Below are 19,335 nucleotides of genomic sequence, written 5' to 3'. Positions count from 1 at the left end.
TGATAAGCACTGCCCACAGAGAGGAGGGAGTGAGCAGAATGTCAGCTTGCAGCTCCGATCTCTCACAGTGCAGCAAGTTCAGATCTCCTGCTCTGTCCCCACACACTCTATTGGAGAATCCAAGGTTAAGGTGTCTAGCAGGGACCCCCCAAAATTGGGGGCCCCTAGACACATGACTGCTGTGTTTTATGGGTAATTGGTACCTGTTAAGAAGGTGCAGGATACCCGTTACCCCTAAAACCACTTGCAGAAGTACTAAAGTAGGAAAAGAAAACACAGCAGAACCCACAATTCCGAAGATGAAGGTTGTAGGACACGAGAAGAAGAAGTAGAAGCTAACAAAAAACATATCCATACAATACCCCAGAAAAGCTGAATCTTTACCACGTGTGCCAATCATCTTACCCAGCTCCCCCCATATCAGATCAATTGCATCCCACTCCAGACAAACCTCACCCCACCTCGTACCCAACTACAGTAAGCCCAACGTGGACACAGCTCACATGACTCCAGACCCAGCTCATCACTACTCAGCACAACTCAAACAAAGCTTACCCACCTCCAGACCCCACTCAGACCAACTTGAAACCTCACCTCACTCCACACCCAGCTCACTTGCCTCCAGACCCAGCTCAGCCCAACACGGACCCAGCACACCCCAACAAGTACTGAGCTCCAGTCTAGCTATAACTGGAGCCTAGTTCAGGAACAGCATGGCATTGTCATGTGGTTTTGCACTGGACAATTGTGAAGCTGTTATAGTGTACAGCAAGCATGTAAAACTCAAATGCTAACAAGGGCCAAATTAAACAAGGTTTAAGTTCAGGCAGGCCGCAAAAAAAACACATACATTTTCATAGAAACGTAGGTTTATTTCGAGAAGTAAGGTGTGTGTGTGTGTGTGTGTGTGTGTGTGTGTGTGTGTGTGTGTGTGTGTGTGTGTGTGTGTGTGTGTGTGTGTGGTGTGTGTGTGTGTGTGTGTGTGTGTGTGTGTGTGTGTGTGTGTGTGTGTGTGTGTGTGTGTGTGTGTGTGTGTGTGTGTGTGTGTGTCGGATGACCTCACTTACCGGAAAAAAAAAAAGCCAGTGTCAGGATGTCCCCTCTTAACAATTTCCAAAGCAGCATGGATCTTAACTGATCTGCAGTCCTTCAAGGTACTATACTGGAGGGGAGGTGAGGGGAGGTGTTCCCTACCTGTCTTCCGATGTCCCCCGTGTGAAACTTGAGAGCCAGATCTGTAAGAAAGCAGAATAGGTTATTTCGGTGTAGGTATAGGGGCAGTTAAGATAAAACAGAAAGAGTGGGTGAAGGTGACAGACAGGGTGAGGGTGACAGACAGAGAGAGAGGGTGGGAGAGTGAGAGAGAGGGTGGGAGAGTGAGAGAGAGGGTGGGAGAGTGAGAGAGAGGGTGGGAGAGAGAGAGAGAGAGAGAGAGGGTGGGAGAGAGAGAGAGAGAGAGAGAGAGAGGGTGGGAGAGAGAGAGAGAGGGTCGGAGAGGGAGAGAGAGAGGGTGGAAGAGAGAGAGAGAGAGAGAGAGGGTGGGAGAGAGAGATAGGGTGGGAGAGAGAGAGAGGGTGGGAGAGAGAGAGAGGGTGGGAGAGAGAGAGAGGGTGGGAGAGAGAGAGAGAGAGAGGGTGGGAGAGAGTGAGCAAGAGAGGGTGGGAGAGTGAGCGAGTGAGGGTGGGAGAGTGAGCGAGAGAGGGTGGGAGAGAGAGAGGGTGGGAGAGAGAGAGGGTGGGAGAGAGAGAGAGAGGGTGGGAGAGAGAGAGAGAGGGTGGGAGAGTGAGAGAGAGAGGGTGGGAAAGTGAGAGAGAGAGGGTGGGAGAGTGAGAGAGAGAGAGAGAGAGAGAGAGAGTGGGAGAGAGAGAGAGAGGGTGAGAGAGAGGGTGGGAGAGAGAGGGTGGGAGAGAGAACGAGAGGGAGAGAGAAAGGGGGAGAGAGAGAGGGGGAGAGAGAGAGGGGGGTTGACTGACTCACCGGGCCTTGGACACCAACCCCGGCAGACCCCCCTGTTAGCGGCCTTGTCCCTCATTCTCTCTCTACTTCCACACCCCCATTTTCTCTCACCCTCTCCCATTCTCCCTCCCTTTCCTCCAAACCCCATTCTCTCAATCCCCTCTTCTCGCTCCCCACCCATCTCCCTCTCCCCCCCTCCATTCTCTCTCTGACCTGCACAGACGCACACAGCCACTGACCTACAGACACTCACACAGACAGACCAACAAAGACACTGACCACGCACAGACACCCACACAGTCACAGCTGGCCTGCACAGGCACACACACACACACAACCACTGATACACACACACACAGAGCCACTGATACACACACACACACAGCCACTGATACACACACACACAGCCACTGATACACACACACACAGCCACTGATACACACACACACACACACACACACACACAGCCCACTAATACACACACTCCCCCCCCACACACACACTCTCACCCCCCCCACACACTCACTCTCACCCCCCCCGCACACTCACTCTCCCGCCCCACACACACACTCTCCCGAATACATATAAAAATAATACCCCCACACTCCTGAATATATAAAAAATACCCCACACTCCCGAATACATATAAAAAATAACCCCACGCCACCCGAATACATATAAAAAATAACCCACTCCCCCGAATACATTTTAAAAATACCCCCACTCCCCCGAATACATTTAAAATATAGCCCCACCTCCCCAATACATTTAAAAAATAGCTCCACCTCCCCAATACATATAAAAAAATACACCCACCTCCCCCCATCCTCATGATCTCATCACCCCAGACTGGCCCCCATGCCCCATCATTGTATTCCCCACCCCCTGCCTCCCATCTTTATCTGCCCAGACTGGCCCCCATGCCCCATCATCATATTCCCCACCCCCTGCCTCCCATCTTTATCTGCCCAGGCTGCCCCCCATGCCCCATCATCATATTCCCCACCCCCTGCCTCCCATCTTTATTTGCCCAGGCTGGCCCCCATGCCCCATCATCATATTCCCCACCCCGTGCCTCCCATCTTTATCTGCCCAGGCTAGCACCCATGCCCCATCATCATATTCCCCACCACCTGCCTCCCATCTTTTTCAGCCCAGGCTGGCCCCCATGCCCCATCATCATATTCCCCACCCCCTGCCTCCCATCTTTATCTGCCCAGGCTGGCCCCCATGCCCCATCATCATATTCCCCACCCCCCATCATCATATTCCCCCCCCCCCCATGCCCCATCATCATATTCCCCCCCATGCCCCATGCCCCATCATCATATCCCCCCCATGCCCCATCATCATATTCCCCCCCATGCCCCATGCCCCATCATCATATCCCCCCCATGCCCCATCATCATATTCCCCCCCATGCCCCATCATCATATCCCCCCCCATGCCCCATCATCATATTCCCCCCCCCATGCCCCATCATCATATTCCCCCCCCCCATGCCCCATCATCATATTCGCCCCCCCATGCCCATCATCATATTCCCCCCCATGCCCCATGCCCCATCATCATATCCCCCCCCCATGCCCCATCATCATATTCCCCACCCCCTGCCTCCCATCTTTATCTGCCCAGGCTGGCCCCCATGCCCCATCATCATATTCCCCACCCCCATCATCATATTCCCCCCCCCCATGCCCCATCATCATATTCCCCCCCCATGCCCCATCATCATATCCCCCCCCAATGCCCCATCATCATATTCCCCCCCCCATGCCCCATCATCATATTCCCCCCCCATGCCCCATCATCATATTCGCCCCCCCATGCCCCATCATCATATTCCCCCCATGCCCCATGCCCCATCATCATATCCCCCCCATGCCCCATCATCATATTCCCCACCCCCTGCCTCCATCTTTATCTGCCCAGGCTGGCCCACATGCCCCATCATCATATTCCCCACCCCCCATCATCATATTCCCCCCCCCATGCCCCATCATCATATTCCCCCCCATGCCCCATGCCCCATCATCATATCCCCCCCATGCCCCATCATCATATTCCCCCCCCATGCCCCATCATCATATCCTCCCCCATGCCCCATCATCATATCCCCCCCCCCATGCCCCATTATCATATCCCCCCCCTAGCCCCATCATCATATTCCCCACCCCCTGCCTCCCATCTTTATCTGCCCAGGCTGGCCCCCATGCCCCATCATCATATTCCCCACCCCCCATCATCATATTCCCCCCCCCATGCCCCATCATCATATTCCCCCCCATGCCCCATGCCCCATCATCATATCCCCCCCATGCCCCATCATCATATTCCCCCCCCATGCCCCATCATCATATCCCCCCCCATGCCCCATCATCATATTCCCCCCCATGCCCCATGCCCCATCATCATATCCCCCCCTATGCCCCATCATCATATCCCCCCCATGCCCCATCATCATATTCCCCCCCCATGCCCCATCATACATATAAAAAATAACCCACTCCCCCGAATACATTTTAAAAATACCCCCACTCCCCGAATACATTTAAAATATAGCCCCACCTCCCCAATACATTTAAAAAATAGCTCCACCTCCCCAATACATATAAAAAAATACACCCACCTCCCCCCATCCTCATGATCTCATCACCCCAGACTGGCCCCCATGCCCCATCATTGTATTCCCCACCCCCTGCCTCCCATCTTTATCTGCCCAGACTGGCCCCATGCCCCATCATCATATTCCCCACCCCCTGCCTCCCATCTTTATCTGCCCAGGCTGCCCCCCATGCCCCATCATCATATTCCCCACCCCCTGCCTCCCATCTTTATTTGCCCAGGCTGGCCCCCATGCCCCATCATCATATTCCCCACCCCGTGCCTCCCATCTTTATCTGCCCAGGCTAGCACCCATGCCCCATCATCATATTCCCCACCACCTGCCTCCCATCTTTTTCAGCCCAGGCTGGCCCCCATGCCCCATCATCATATTCCCCACCCCCTGCCTCCCATCTTTATCTGCCCAGGCTGGCCCCCATGCCCCATCATCATATTCCCCACCCCCCATCATCATATTCCCCCCCCCATGCCCCATCATCATATTCCCCCCCATGCCCCATGCCCCATCATCATATTCCCCCCCATGCCCCATGCCCCATTCATCATATCCCCCCCATGCCCCATCATCATATTCCCCCCCCATGCCCCATCATCATATCCCCCCCCATGCCCCATCATCATATTCCCCCCCCCATGCCCCATCATCATATTCCCCCCCCCATGCCCCATCATCATATTCGCCCCCCCATGCCCCATCATCATATTCCCCCCCATGCCCCATGCCCCATCATCATATCCCCCCCCATGCCCCATCATCATATTCCCCACCCCCTGCCTCCCATCTTTATCTGCCCAGGCTGGCCCCCATGCCCCATCATCATATTCCCCACCCCCATCATCATATTCCCCCCCCCCCATGCCCCATCATCATATTCCCCCCCCATGCCCCATCATCATATCCCCCCCCCAATGCCCCATCATCATATTCCCCCCCCCATGCCCCATCATCATATTCCCCCCCCATGCCCCATCATCATATTCGCCCCCCCATGCCCCATCATCATATTCCCCCCCATGCCCCATGCCCCATCATCATATCCCCCCCATGCCCCATCATCATATTCCCCACCCCCTGCCTCCCATCTTTATCTGCCCAGGCTGGCCCACATGCCCCATCATCATATTCCCCACCCCCCATCATCATATTCCCCCCCCCATGCCCCATCATCATATTCCCCCCCATGCCCATGCCCCATCATCATATCCCCCCCATGCCCCATCATCATATTCCCCCCCCATGCCCCATCATCATATCCTCCCCCATGCCCCATCATCATATCCCCCCCCCCATGCCCCATTATCATATCCCCCCCCTAGCCCCATCATCATATTCCCCACCCCCTGCCTCCCATCTTTATCTGCCCAGGCTGGCCCCCATGCCCCATCATCATATTCCCCACCCCCCATGCATCATATTCCCCCCCCCATGCCCCATCATCATATTCCCCCCCATGCCCCATGCCCCATCATCATATCCCCCCCATGCCCCATCATCATATTCCCCCCCCATGCCCCATCATCATATCCCCCCCCATGCCCCATCATCATATTCTCCCCATGCCCCATCAGTCATATCCCCCCCTATGCCCCATCATCATATCCCCCCCATGCCCCATCATCATATTCCCCCCCCATGCCCCCATCATACATATAAAAAATAACCCACTCCCCGAATACATTTTAAAAATACCCCCACGTCCCCCGAATACATTTAAAATATAGCCCTACCTCCCCAATTCATTTAAAAAATAGCTCCACCTCCCCAATACATATAAAAAAAATACACCCACCTCCCCCCATCCTCATGATCTCATCACCCCAGACTGGCCCCCATGCCCCATCATTGTATTCCCCACCCGCCCTGCCTCCATCTTTATCTGCCCAGACTGGCCCCCCATGCCCCATCATCATATTCCCCCACCCCCTGCCTCCCATCTTTATCTGCCCAGGCTGCCCCCCATGCCCCCATCATCATATTCCCCACCCCCTGCCTCCCATCTTTATTTTGCCCAGGCTGGCCCCCATGCCCCATCATCATATTCCCCACCCCGTGCCTCCCATCTTTATCTGCCCAGGCTAGCACCCATGCCCCATCATCATATTCCCCACCACCTGCCTCCCATCTTTTTCAGCCCAGGCTGGCCCCCATGCCCCATCATCATATTCCCCACCCCCTGCCTCCCATCTTTATCTGCCCAGGCTGGCCCCATGCCCCATCATCATATTCCCACCCCCCCATCATCATATTCCCCCCCCCCCATGCCCGATCATCATATTCCCCCCCATGCCCATGCCCATCCCCATCATCATATCCCCCCATGCCCCATCATCATAATCCCCCCCATGCCCCATGCCCACATCAATCATATCCCCCCCCCATGCACCATCATCATATTCCCCTCCCCCATGCCCCATCATCATATCCCCCCCCATGCCCCATCATCATATTCCCCCCCCCATGCCCCATCATCATATTCCCCCCCCCATGCCCCATCATCATATTCGCCCCCCCATGCCCCATCATCATATTCCCCCCCATGCCCCATGCCCCATCATCATATCCCCCCCCATGCCCCATCATCATATTCCCCACCCCCTGCCTCCCATCTTTATCTGCCCAGGCTGGCCCCCATGCCCCATCATCATATTCCCCACCCCCATCATCATATTCCCCCCCCCATGCCCCATCATCATATTCCCCCCCCATGCCCCATCATCATATCCCCCCCCCAATGCCCCATCATCATATTCCCCCCCCCCATGCCCCATCATCATATTCCCCCCCCCATGACCCATCATCATATTCGCCCCCCCATGCCCCATCATCATATTCCCCCCCATGCCCCATGCCCCATCATCATATCCCCCCCATGCCCCATCATCATATTCCCCACCCCCTGCCTCCCATCTTTATCTGCCCAGGCTGGCCCACATGCCCCATCATCATATTCCCCACCCCCCATCATCATATTCCCCCCCCCATGCCCCATCATCATATTCCCCCCCATGCCCCATGCCCCATCATCATATCCCCCCCATGCCCCATCATCATATTCCCCCCCCATGCCCCATCATCATATCCTCCCCCATGCCCCATCATCATATCCCCCCCCCCCATGCCCCATTATCATATCCCCCCCCTAGCCCCATCATCATATTCCCCCCCCCATGCCCCATCATCATATTCCCCCCCCCCATGCCCCATCATCATATTCGCCCCCCCATGCCCCATCATCATATTCCCCCCCATGCCCCATGCCCCATCATCATATCCCCCCCCATGCCCCATCATCATATTCCCCACCCCCTGCCTCCCATCTTTATCTGCCCAGGCTGGCCCCCATGCCCCATCATCATATTCCCCACCCCCATCATCATATTCCCCCCCCCCATGCCCCATCATCATATTCCCCCCCCATGCCCCATCATCATATCCCCCCCCCAATGCCCCATCATCATATTCCCCCCCCCCATGCCCCATCATCATATTCCCCCCCCCATGCCCCATCATCATATTCGCCCCCCCATGCCCCATCATCATATTCCCCCCCATGCCCCATGCCCCATCATCATATCCCCCCCATGCCCCATCATCATATTCCCCACCCCCTGCCTCCCATCTTTATCTGCCCAGGCTGGCCCACATGCCCCATCATCATATTCCCCACCCCCCATCATCATATTCCCCCCCCCATGCCCCATCATCATATTCCCCCCCATGCCCCATGCCCCATCATCATATCCCCCCCATGCCCCATCATCATATTCCCCCCCCCATGCCCCATCATCATATCCCCCCCCATGCCCCATCATCATATTCCCCCCCATGCCCCATGCCCCATCATCATATCCCCCCCTATGCCCCATCATCATATCCCCCCCATGCCCCATCATCATATTCCCCCCCCATGCCCTATCATCATATTCCCCCCCCCATGCCCCATCATCATATTCCCCCCCCCATGCCCCATCATCATATTCCCCCCCATGCCCCATGCCCCATCATCATATCCCCCCCATGCCCCATCATCATATTCCCCCCCCATGCCCCATCATCATATCCTCCCCCATGCCCCATCATCATATCCCCCCCCCCATGCCCCATTATCATATCCCCCCCCTAGCCCCATCATCATATTCCCCACCCCCTGCCTCCCATCTTTATCTGCCCAGGCTGGCCCCCATGCCCCATCATCATATTCCCCACCCCCCATCATCATATTCCCCCCCCCATGCCCCATCATCATATTCCCCCCCATGCCCCATGCCCCATCATCATATCCCCCCCATGCCCCATCATCATATTCCCCCCCCATGCCCCATCATCATATCCCCCCCCATGCCCCATCATCATATTCCCCCCCATGCCCCATGCCCCATCATTATATCCCCCCCTATGCCCCATCATCATATTCCCCCCGCCCATGATCATCTCGGCCTCTCTCCCCCCCCTTGTCCTTAGGCAGAAGGCAGTCTCACAGAGATCTTTGAAGCTATCTCCGCCGGGGTGTTGGCTCCGCCCCCGCTGTCCTCCCACACATGGCACGAGTGCAGGATGACTGCGCCCGGCCACCGTCCGACTCCAGTCCCAGCAGGCCAGCTTTTCCTTCCGGCCATGCTCGTCGCATCCTCCACACCTGCGCTCGCTACTCCCGCGGCCAAAATTTGCAATCGCCGCCCACGCGCTCGCCGCCGCACACGGCAGCCGCACCAGTTGTGGGTGAGCCACAAAAATATTCGTGGCGGGCTGCATGCGGCAAGTTTGACATGCTTGGTGTACAGCATACTAAAAATTGCACACCTCTTGCCAGATGTGATGCAGTTCCTTAAGTGTAGATATGAGGTAGAGCAGAGATGAAATTAAGTGTAGCTTTGCGGAAATATCCCCTTGGCAAGGATAAATTATGCTAATAATTTCAGGAGTTTGTACAAAGGAGCATGAGAATAACAATTGGATTGATTTTATTTATTCTTTTAAACTTATGAAAATTTTGAAATACAAGTACAGGGAGCGAGAAGGAGGAGTTCAAATTTAGTTGCATCTCCAATTGTATATATGTCCCCTCAAGCCTCCAAATAAATTAGGGAAAGATGCCTGTGCTGAAAAAAAGGGGGGCTGTCTGGAGCACGCGCAATTTAAGTGAAACTTCTTTGTCTTTTGTCACTGTTTTGTCACAGAAATTGTATTTGTAATGGTGATGTTTTTAATGAAAAATCAATACAATTTCAGTGAAAAATGCAAAGAAGTTTGACTTAGAAAACGCATGCTCGGCACACCCCCAACGGTTTAGCTATTTGCACTTCTATATTTATACTAACTGTGAACTCCTTGTGTGTGTGCCTCTGTGTGTGTGCCTTTGCCTGTGCCTGTGTGTGTGTGTGTGTGTGTGTGTGTGTGTGTGTGTGTGTGTGTGTGTGTGTGTGTGTGTGTGTGTGTGTGTGTGTGTGTGTGTGTGTGTGTTTCAGAGTGTTTCTGTGTATGTCTCTGTGTGTCTGTCTGTGTGTCTGTCTGTGTGTGTGTACATCAACCCTATGCTGCTGCCGTTTACACTTCTGTGCATGCGCACCATCCGTGCTGAGTAACAGATGTCCTTGCGCATGTGCGCCATGCATGCAGAGTGCCGGAGGCCTCTGTGCATTCAAACCATGCGTGCTGAGTGCCGATGGCCTCTGCGCATTCGTTCGGAGTGCGAGAGCCCTCTGCTAATGCGCACCGAGTGTGAAAGGCCTCTGCGCATGCACGCCGAGCTACCAACACTGACTTCGCTGACGGCCTATTCTGACAGCAGTGATGTCTCTTCTGTGACTGTACTTCCGTCACCATGAAGGCAATTTACTGCAAGGGACATTTTTGTTTGGTAGGTGCTAGCAAAGAAGTTTCACTTCAAAAGGAACACACCTGAGGTATCCTGTGAGATATTCTAATGGCTATAAAAAGTATATTTCAATGAGTCATACATCCTAAAATATATCCGTAGGACAAATCAGTCTACAGGTGCGCCGACGAGTATTCTAAAACTTGCCTTGGAAAATCTGGGGCTTTCACCAAGACCCAGGTATATGCTGGAGACCTGCTGGGTACATGCTGCAACATTTCAGTGACATTTCGGCAGACAGACTAATGGCCCATCAGATTAACACAGCGGGGGTCGCTGGCAGTCCCATTCAAACTGATTGGGACTGCCAGGGACCCCTGCTGTGTTAATACGATGAGCCATTAGTCTTTCTGCGGAAATGTCATTGAAATGTTGCAGCATGTACCAAGCATGTACCTGGGTCTTGTTTATCAAAATAGCACTTACAGGTGCGCCGACGAGTTTTAGAATACTCGTCGGCGCACCTGTAAGTGCTATTTTGATAAATAACATATCGGTGTCAAACTCAACAGGTTTAGAACCCACAGTGCTGCCAATCAGGGCAGCAGCTCTAGCATTGATATGAAACAGATGCTGGCAAATGCTGGCTGTCACAACTGTAGCCACCTTCCTCTGAATTTCTTTCTGGTTACCGGTTCAATGTTCCTTGTGCACAAAAGGGAGCATACCTCAGACACCTGGCACACCTGATAGATATGTGACAGTTGAGTTTTCCAAGCATCTGAGTTAGCACCACCTTCAGGCCATTTCATTTCTAAAGCCAGGCAATTTGCATGTTAAACTATGCGGTTTGTCACTTTTTATAGAAGATATGATTTACAGTAGAGAATTTTTTTTTCCCCATTTCATTCCACGATTTCTGAACATGGCAAAGCATGTGGTTTGGCAATGACAAATTCGGAGCCACTAGAATAGGCCCCTTTGCTCTACAGATGTGTACAGGCTCAGTGTAACTATGTAGGAGTATAATGTGACTGGCAGGTGCAAGTGAAATGAATGCTTTTTTCCATGAATAATTTGTGCTGTAATTGCACGATTTTCTCAATTTTCTTATATTGTTTTTTTTCTTTTAACTGTCAGCTACAAGAAAACCAAACAATAATAAATCATGTCATATTCTGAGTCGTTTCAGTGCTTCAGTGTTAACCAAATTGACTTCATTAAAAATAAAAATGCCACCAATTTCAGGACGAAACAATGCAAGCCCACTGAGGAAATGAGGAAAATACCTGTCACATTCAAAACAACCAGAACAATGGTTAATTATTGACAATAATACTACTTCCATTTAGAGATCCTGCTATGCTTCATTCTAATCGTACAGTCACTGATTTGAATCAAAGTATACATTCTATATATTATATGCCACACAAATATTTAATAAATAAATATATCAGAGTGTCATAGGTATTCTAGGATATTTACTACAACTTTTATATTAACTCTTTTGGTTTCTCAACAACTGTACACTCACGGTGATGTAAATTTGTGAAATAATGACTAAGAAGAAAAGGAATGTTTTATGTGAATCATTAAGCCAACCAATGCATCAGTTTCATTTCATTACTCATGGTATAATACTAATCCTAATACTAATAAAAACAATAATGTTGCAGTACATAAGAAAGTTAATACTCCCTTTTCACATCTGAGCTCATCTCCTGCAATGTTCTCCATTTAGATTTACTTAGTTACTCCCAATTTGCTTAATTTCTTTGTCCTTTGTGATGCCACATTTATTTTTCTCAACTTTTACAACATCATTCCATTTGTGTCCTGCAGAATTAAACTTTATATTCTTGCTCTACTACAGCAATGTTTTATGGGTAAAAGCATGTTGCTTAACTGTTGTTTTATGACGTGTCTAACCATAAACTGTCTTTCTTGCTGGTTTCTGTAATCTTTCTTTTCCCACCCTGTGAAAGTTGAACAGCAAATCACTAGTCAGGCGTTTACCCTTGAAATGGAACAAACGTTTTTCTGTTTCTATCTTCTATCATTAAGCTTATCTCTGCAAGAATATATGCTAATTTGTGTAACTATATGATCATACCTTGTTTGTTTGTTATAAATATAGAATTATAAGGATACTGTATGTTTCATTGCCTATGTTAACCAGACTTTGGTTCCGGATGTGTATATGTACAGTATCTCTTGCTGTAACTATGCAATAAACAAAGTCTCTGGCAGACTGTCCTCCTAAAACAAGGTTGAAGCTTGTTTCTTCTACAGTCCATCTTTCTCTTTTTGCCTCCTTGTCTACTTTCTGTTCACTTTGAGGGCTTTTTCTTCTTCTTCTGTGACTACCAGTGGGGTATCTAAGAGGTTGGGAGAGCCTGTGCAAGTTATGTGAATATGTTCTGGAATGTATTGTCCAAACAATGGTATCTTGCATTACATAATATTTTGATTATTAATGAATCTGCTTCTTTAAGTTTGAGTTTGGTACAATAGTGATGTAGAAATACTGCAGTCAGAGGTGTCACTACAATGCATAGGGAGAAATAGCAAATTGTGAACAGATACACATTTTAAAAATTTAATTCTTTCTCAGCTGTGAAATACTGTATGTCGATAACTGCAGTTTTATTCCAGAAAGGTGTGTCTGGAAAGGACATTAATTTTTATACTGTGCCTCAAAGTTGTAGATGCCGTTGTAAATCAGGAATGCCTTTAATTATTGTACTGTACAGTATCTGTTCCTCCCAAAATTCACAATTTTAGAAAAGCAAAAGAAAGAATTTGATCATAATGAAGAAATAGAGAATGGTGGGGACACATACAGTATGAGGCAAAGTGCATCTTCAAAGTGGAGACATTATGTTAATGCAATATTAGTTTACTGATTGCTGATTGAAAAATTGTTAGACTTGCATGTGGATGCAATTATTTTCTCTTATCTGGTTACAAGAGAACGTTATTTACTGTACACACATTACTGTAGAGATACATACTGTAGTAGAGCTTCCCCCAAAATGTATACTTTCTTTAAACCACCCTTAGCAACTCATGATCCAATCTTTAAAAAAAGCATTTTAGAGATATAAAAAGGGATCTTTTACTACAACTACATGCATAGAAATCATGTTTTTTTTGTTTTTGTTCAAAGTGATCAATCTACTGTAGCAAGCATGTTTTTCAACATTAAAGAAAGTGAATTAAAACAATTTCTAATTACAGTTGCTGGGACAGCCAGAGTTTAAATGATGGCGGGTCTTTCCTCCCCTGAGATGCAATTTTCTTTTAGATGCTTAGCTGTGCCTGATGTCGGTACATATAAAGTGTCTTGAGTGTCTTGTCAGCAGTCGGCTGCACACAGTGACAGGGAAGAACTGCATTGTCCCAAGGGGAATGATGCAAGACACTTCTCAATTGTTATATGGTAATAATGCTCTCAGGCACTCCTTTGTCCTGCTAGCATGTCAAAAATTGATTAGACCGCTATATTACATGTCTTGAACTATGGGATATACATCACCTTATCATTGTACAAAGGAAAAGAAGAGTGATTGTGATGTCAAGGCCTTTCCTAGTGTTTTGCGCTTTTACTTTTGCACCGGATAATGAATCTATTTGATCAAATCCTGTACACTTTCTTTCTTGTAGATAAACAATTATATATGAATGTATTATAGCTATTAGAGTTAAAATCAATTACTACTGTTCCTGCTTACAGTACTGTACATGCACATGAATGCCTTTATCTTAATGAAGAAGGAATCTGGTATTTTGTTCTTCTCCACCAAATTCATTTCTCTGCCAAGTACCTTGGTGCTGAGAGTCTCTTAATTAGAGATACTGTATGATATATTTTCACCAAAGTTTCAGAACCAAGATAAATTTGCCACTCTTTTTTCCAAAATCGGCAGATTTTGCAAATATTTGTGCTGTTCTCCCACTTCTGGTTCCTTGTCCTGTCTTGCCTTGTTCCCTGCTGCCTTGCTTTCAGATTGACCTCCTGTGTATCGACCAGGCTATCTCCAAGGACTCCGCACTTCTGGCTTATTGACCCATCTTACCTCTGACCTTCCGCATCTCTCGAAGCCCTGATCATGGCTAAATGGACATTGACCATTCTACTAGCTCCTACCTCTGACCTAGGCAAGTACCTAAAAATCCTACTCTCTCCAATCCTGACTCAACTGCCTGACCACCCGCACTCCAGACGTGCCCCCATTTCTTTGAGTGGCGTTATACCCATTCCCACTTCAGTACCGGGATCCCGCCTTGTTTGTGGTGAGCACAGCGTTACACCAATCCACATGATTTGTCATTGTCTCAAGAGTGCATAACCTTGAGGAGAGAGGCAAGACAATCTAAAAGTGTTAAGGAGGCGGAAGAGGAGTAAATTTATGATATACAGAATAATGTTGCTGCCACAGCAAGATTAAATGAAAAGTATGAGTCTCATACATTTTACAACCTAAGCTGTTAAGCAAATATTTACTGTTGGACAGCAAAAACCAATACCACATTATTTGTCATCATCCGAATAAAAAAAATGCATTCACTGGGTTGTGGTACTGCAGGGAAAGGCATGTTATCATCCCCAACAGCAACACACAGTATTACACAACAAGCGTTAAGAAGGAGGAGTATCATGATGATGTACAGAACAGTAGTGAAATCCCCCTCATAGGCCCTTAAGCCTCCATCACTACACAACAAGTAACATGAACAGCATCAGCACCCATCTATGGCACTTATAGTATGGTGTACACTGCTGCTGTTGCACTCTTTGTCCAAGACTGTAACTGACTCTCATACTCGATCACTGGCTCTAACACTGAGGTTGAGGGGAAAAAACTCTGCTTTTGTAACTCCTCCTTGTATTACACATGCAGCTAGCTGAAGATACTACTGTTGGGTGTGATTAGGGGGAAAAGTGGGAAAGCACCGTACCTCATTTCATTCACTTCTCTTGGCACTAATGCTGCTGCTTACAAATGGTAGTAGTGCGGTGGTACATATATAGCATCATTTACTGGCGCATTCGTCTCGCTAGTTGCCTATGTGCCTCCGATCATTTTTTGGCTGCTTGCGGCTGACCCACTAATGTGCCGGGCTGGGAAAATGTAGTTTTAGCATCGGTTACAATACTCCAGAGAAATTACACTAGGCACTAGTGCTCTATTGTGTCTTAAAAATGTAAATGCAATGTACAGTAACCCGTCACTTATACCCGTTCATTTCATATGATCCGATATGAAATTATATCTAATGGTATTCAATGTAACCCACCAATTATTCCTCTAAAAATGTCAGATGACTAAAAAGTACTTTAAATTATGAAATTATATTTATTTGATTACAGTAAATGACTTTATGAAAAATTCAATAATACAAATTTCTTTGCTCTTATAAATGTAAAGATTTATCTTCAATCAAAGTCTTTTTTGGATTGGCAGGCTCTTGGACATTTTCACCTGTTGTAAGGTTAAACCTGTCTTCTGCCAAGTTCTGGAATTGATAAGGTTAAAAAGAATACGCTGGCCTTGCTATTTTCACGGGAGGCTATCGTAAATAGCTACAGACCAACTGTTCAATGCCTGTCAAAATATTGTTAAAACAGAGGATAGGGCTGCCTTATAAGTCACCATTGTATATGTCTCTTGCTCAGCAGTTAAATGTTTTAAGCTCTACAGAAAAGGCATTATGTGAAGGATACATGCAAATTTAGATGTGTACCCATATTTGTAACAGATGACAACTGTATTTTTGTCCCTGCCTTGTGTATAAATACCTGCTTGTGAACCATTAAAATTTAGTTGTAAGAACTCAGCCAAGGTGCCTCCCTGAATTCTTACGGCTCCGAGCTCGTATATGTCATACTATTTGAAAGCATCCCATATCTGTTGCGTTTCAGTAGCTCCCGGGAGAAAAGGTTTTGCTTGCCCTAGAAGGACCTGATCTGTAGAGATCTAACAGTTTTGGTGACAGAAGTGGAATTTCGCACAGGAAAAAGGGTGAGTAAAGATTCTTTTTATTTGTTTCTCACCTTTTCCTCTGCGAAACTAAACAACCTAAATTTATAAGGGCAAAAGAACATAAGGTGAGAGTCCTTATTGTTTAATCGTGGGTAAGTCCCTTTAATCAAGGGTAAGTCCCCGATTTATGTAACAAAGGGTGAGAGTCCCTTTTTGTTTTATCGAGGGTAAGTCTGTGATTAATGTAACAAAGGGTGAGTCCCTATTGTTTAAGCAAGTGTACAGTAAGTCCCTGATAAGTAAAACGGACAGTATATGATTTCAAATAGCATGGCAATTTAAGTTAAGTTAAGATTGTTTAAAGTTAAGTTAACATAAGGATTGTTTAATGTTAAGTTAAGGTATTGTTTAAAGTTAAGTTAATAATTGTTTATTAATACGTGCGCATAAAGTGTTAAGATTTCTTTCCTGTATAAACTCATTATGGGCACTAACATTTTGTCATCTAATGAACTTACACTAACCTGTCAGCCCTCTCCCTCACTGTCCGTGGCAAAATCAGCTGTCTCTCTCTCTCGCCTGTATGTATTGTAATAAGCAGCTGCAAGTAGCCCCCACCTTTTTTCCTCCAGCTATTTTTACACAGGCATAGGAATGTACTAAAAATTGTGAATGACGGCATGCCTCTTAGGAAAAACTAACATGCAAACTCAAATTATTTGTGCAACATTAACTGAGTATGAGTATATATTAAGTTTAAATTAATAATATTTTCCTGTCTGAATTGAAAAGTGGAAAACAAGAGTATAACAGGTATAGGTTTCTTTTTCCCTCAGAATGTTTTATTTTTAAGTATGGATATGGTAAAAAAAAAGGTTGATTGATTGAGTAATCCCTGTATGTGTGTGTGCTTGTAAGAATCTGGGTGAATTCTATCTATGTGAAAGTGTTATTTGCATTGAATAATAAGAATACTGGTGTATTGTATGTATACAAAATGACTATTCAGGACTTGCAAATGATTCTTAAATAAGAATATAATTAATTGCTCATGTTGAAATTTAATTTCTAAAAGGTGTACACCACCACTATAATATAAACTAATTTACACTGGGCAGAGGAAAGTTTTGGGTATCTGTGGAGAAAAAGAAGAAAGAAAGGATGAATTATTTTTGTAAACAGTCCAGTCACTGGAATAATAAGGATGTTTATCGTACTGGCCAGGCGATTTATTTCCTTAACCAGAATTATAATTCTTTTCCTCTAAATCTCCACAGATAAAATCAGGTGAATATCTTATATAGAATAACAGGGGAAATATATTCTAGACACAAAGCTAACTAGAAGCTCAGCATTTTAAAAATTAGTTTAAAAAAAAAAAAAAAAAAAAAAAAAATAAGTTAATAATGATATGAAAAAAAAAAAAAAAAAAAAGGGATAGTTATTAATTTATTCTGCAGAATCAAACTGTTTTGTTTTCCTATTTATTAAAATACGTGAGAAAATATGTGTCTGTTATTTTTTGTAAAAACTGGTTGAATGTGTGAAAGAAGCGTAAAATTCTGTTTGTTTTGCATCTGCGCTCTGTGCTCTTTTTGTGTATAACCAGTAACTAAACTATCTAAAAGTATATGTTAAAGCCTACAATTTTCTGTTTAACAAAGATCCAGTTTTAAGTTTTGAATACCAGAAACATTGTCGGGCTGTGTGAAGAGCTGCATATTTCAAGCTGTCCCAAATTGTATTGCAGTAACCAGTAATTAACCATTTTGTCTGTTACAAGGTTTTGGCAGGAAGCCCAGAGAGTTATTTGAGCTTGTTATATGGCTTGAAATGGAAAAAGGTGTAAATTGATTAATATAGAGTTCAAATAAACAGAGGACAGTAACCCAAAATGAGCACTCTAAACACCTGGTGGGTGGGTAACGAAGTGGTTAAAACTTAAATCTTTAATATCCGTGTAAAATGGGGATTAAAATGGGGATTAAAACAAATATTAAACGCTCAGACCCTATAGTATGAACACAATGTAATGTTCTGGATCACTGGTGAACTGCATAGAATCACTAGTGTATTGCAGTGGGAACAGGTGGATAAAGTAACCACTAGTCCAATGTAATTAGCACAGAAACTCTAGTGCTGAGCCATGTATAAGTGTGCAGACCCCGAAATAGCAGTAAAGCAACGTACAAGGAAAACGGCCCCTGACCAGGTCTGCCAGTATACTTATAATAATAATAATAGCATTTTCTTCTATAGTGCTGCTGGTTGTGCGCGGCGCTTTGCAGAGACATTTTTGCAGGCACGGGTCCCTGCCCCGTGGAGCTTACAGTCTACGTTTTTGGTGCCTGAGGCACAGGGAGATAAAGTGACTTGCCCGGAGTCTCGGGGAGCCGACACTGGGAGTTGAACCGGGCTCCCCTGCTTCAAGCTCTCAGTGCCAGTCAGTGTCGTTACTCACTGAGCCACTCTGTCTCATATACTAGAGGGTTCTCTATGGAATTATTTTTCTGCAAAGTTGATCAAATATTTAATATTTTATCATTTTTAACCATCTTTTTCTCTCAAATGTGTCCCCACCTTTAAATTTATGTCTATAGGTTTTTATGCTACAGGTTGTTCTTTCAGCAAATCAGATGCTATTTTGTGTTCTAAAAGTTTCTGTCAGAAGACTATAGCAGATTATATTTATATTCAGTAGGGTTCTTTTGAGATTTTTTTATGAAAATTTTATACCCAAAGGTTTTAGGTTAGTCTAACATCAAGCAATTCCATTAAGGTTATGCTTTAAATGCTGTTATCCTTTATGTGATATTGTTCACATGTAATACAAGTGAACAAAAGGAGGGTGTTATTGCTGTTATTATTGCTGGCTGCCCCTGAAACCATATGGCAAGGGCTGAGAGTGTCAGCTTTTGGCTCTTGGGTATAATTGTAATGGATTTTCTGGC

Source organism: Ascaphus truei, chromosome 1 (assembly GCF_040206685.1).
Source record: "Ascaphus truei isolate aAscTru1 chromosome 1, aAscTru1.hap1, whole genome shotgun sequence".
Classification (NCBI taxonomy): Eukaryota; Metazoa; Chordata; class Amphibia; order Anura; family Ascaphidae; genus Ascaphus; species Ascaphus truei.
This window is presented reverse-complemented; position numbering follows the sequence as displayed.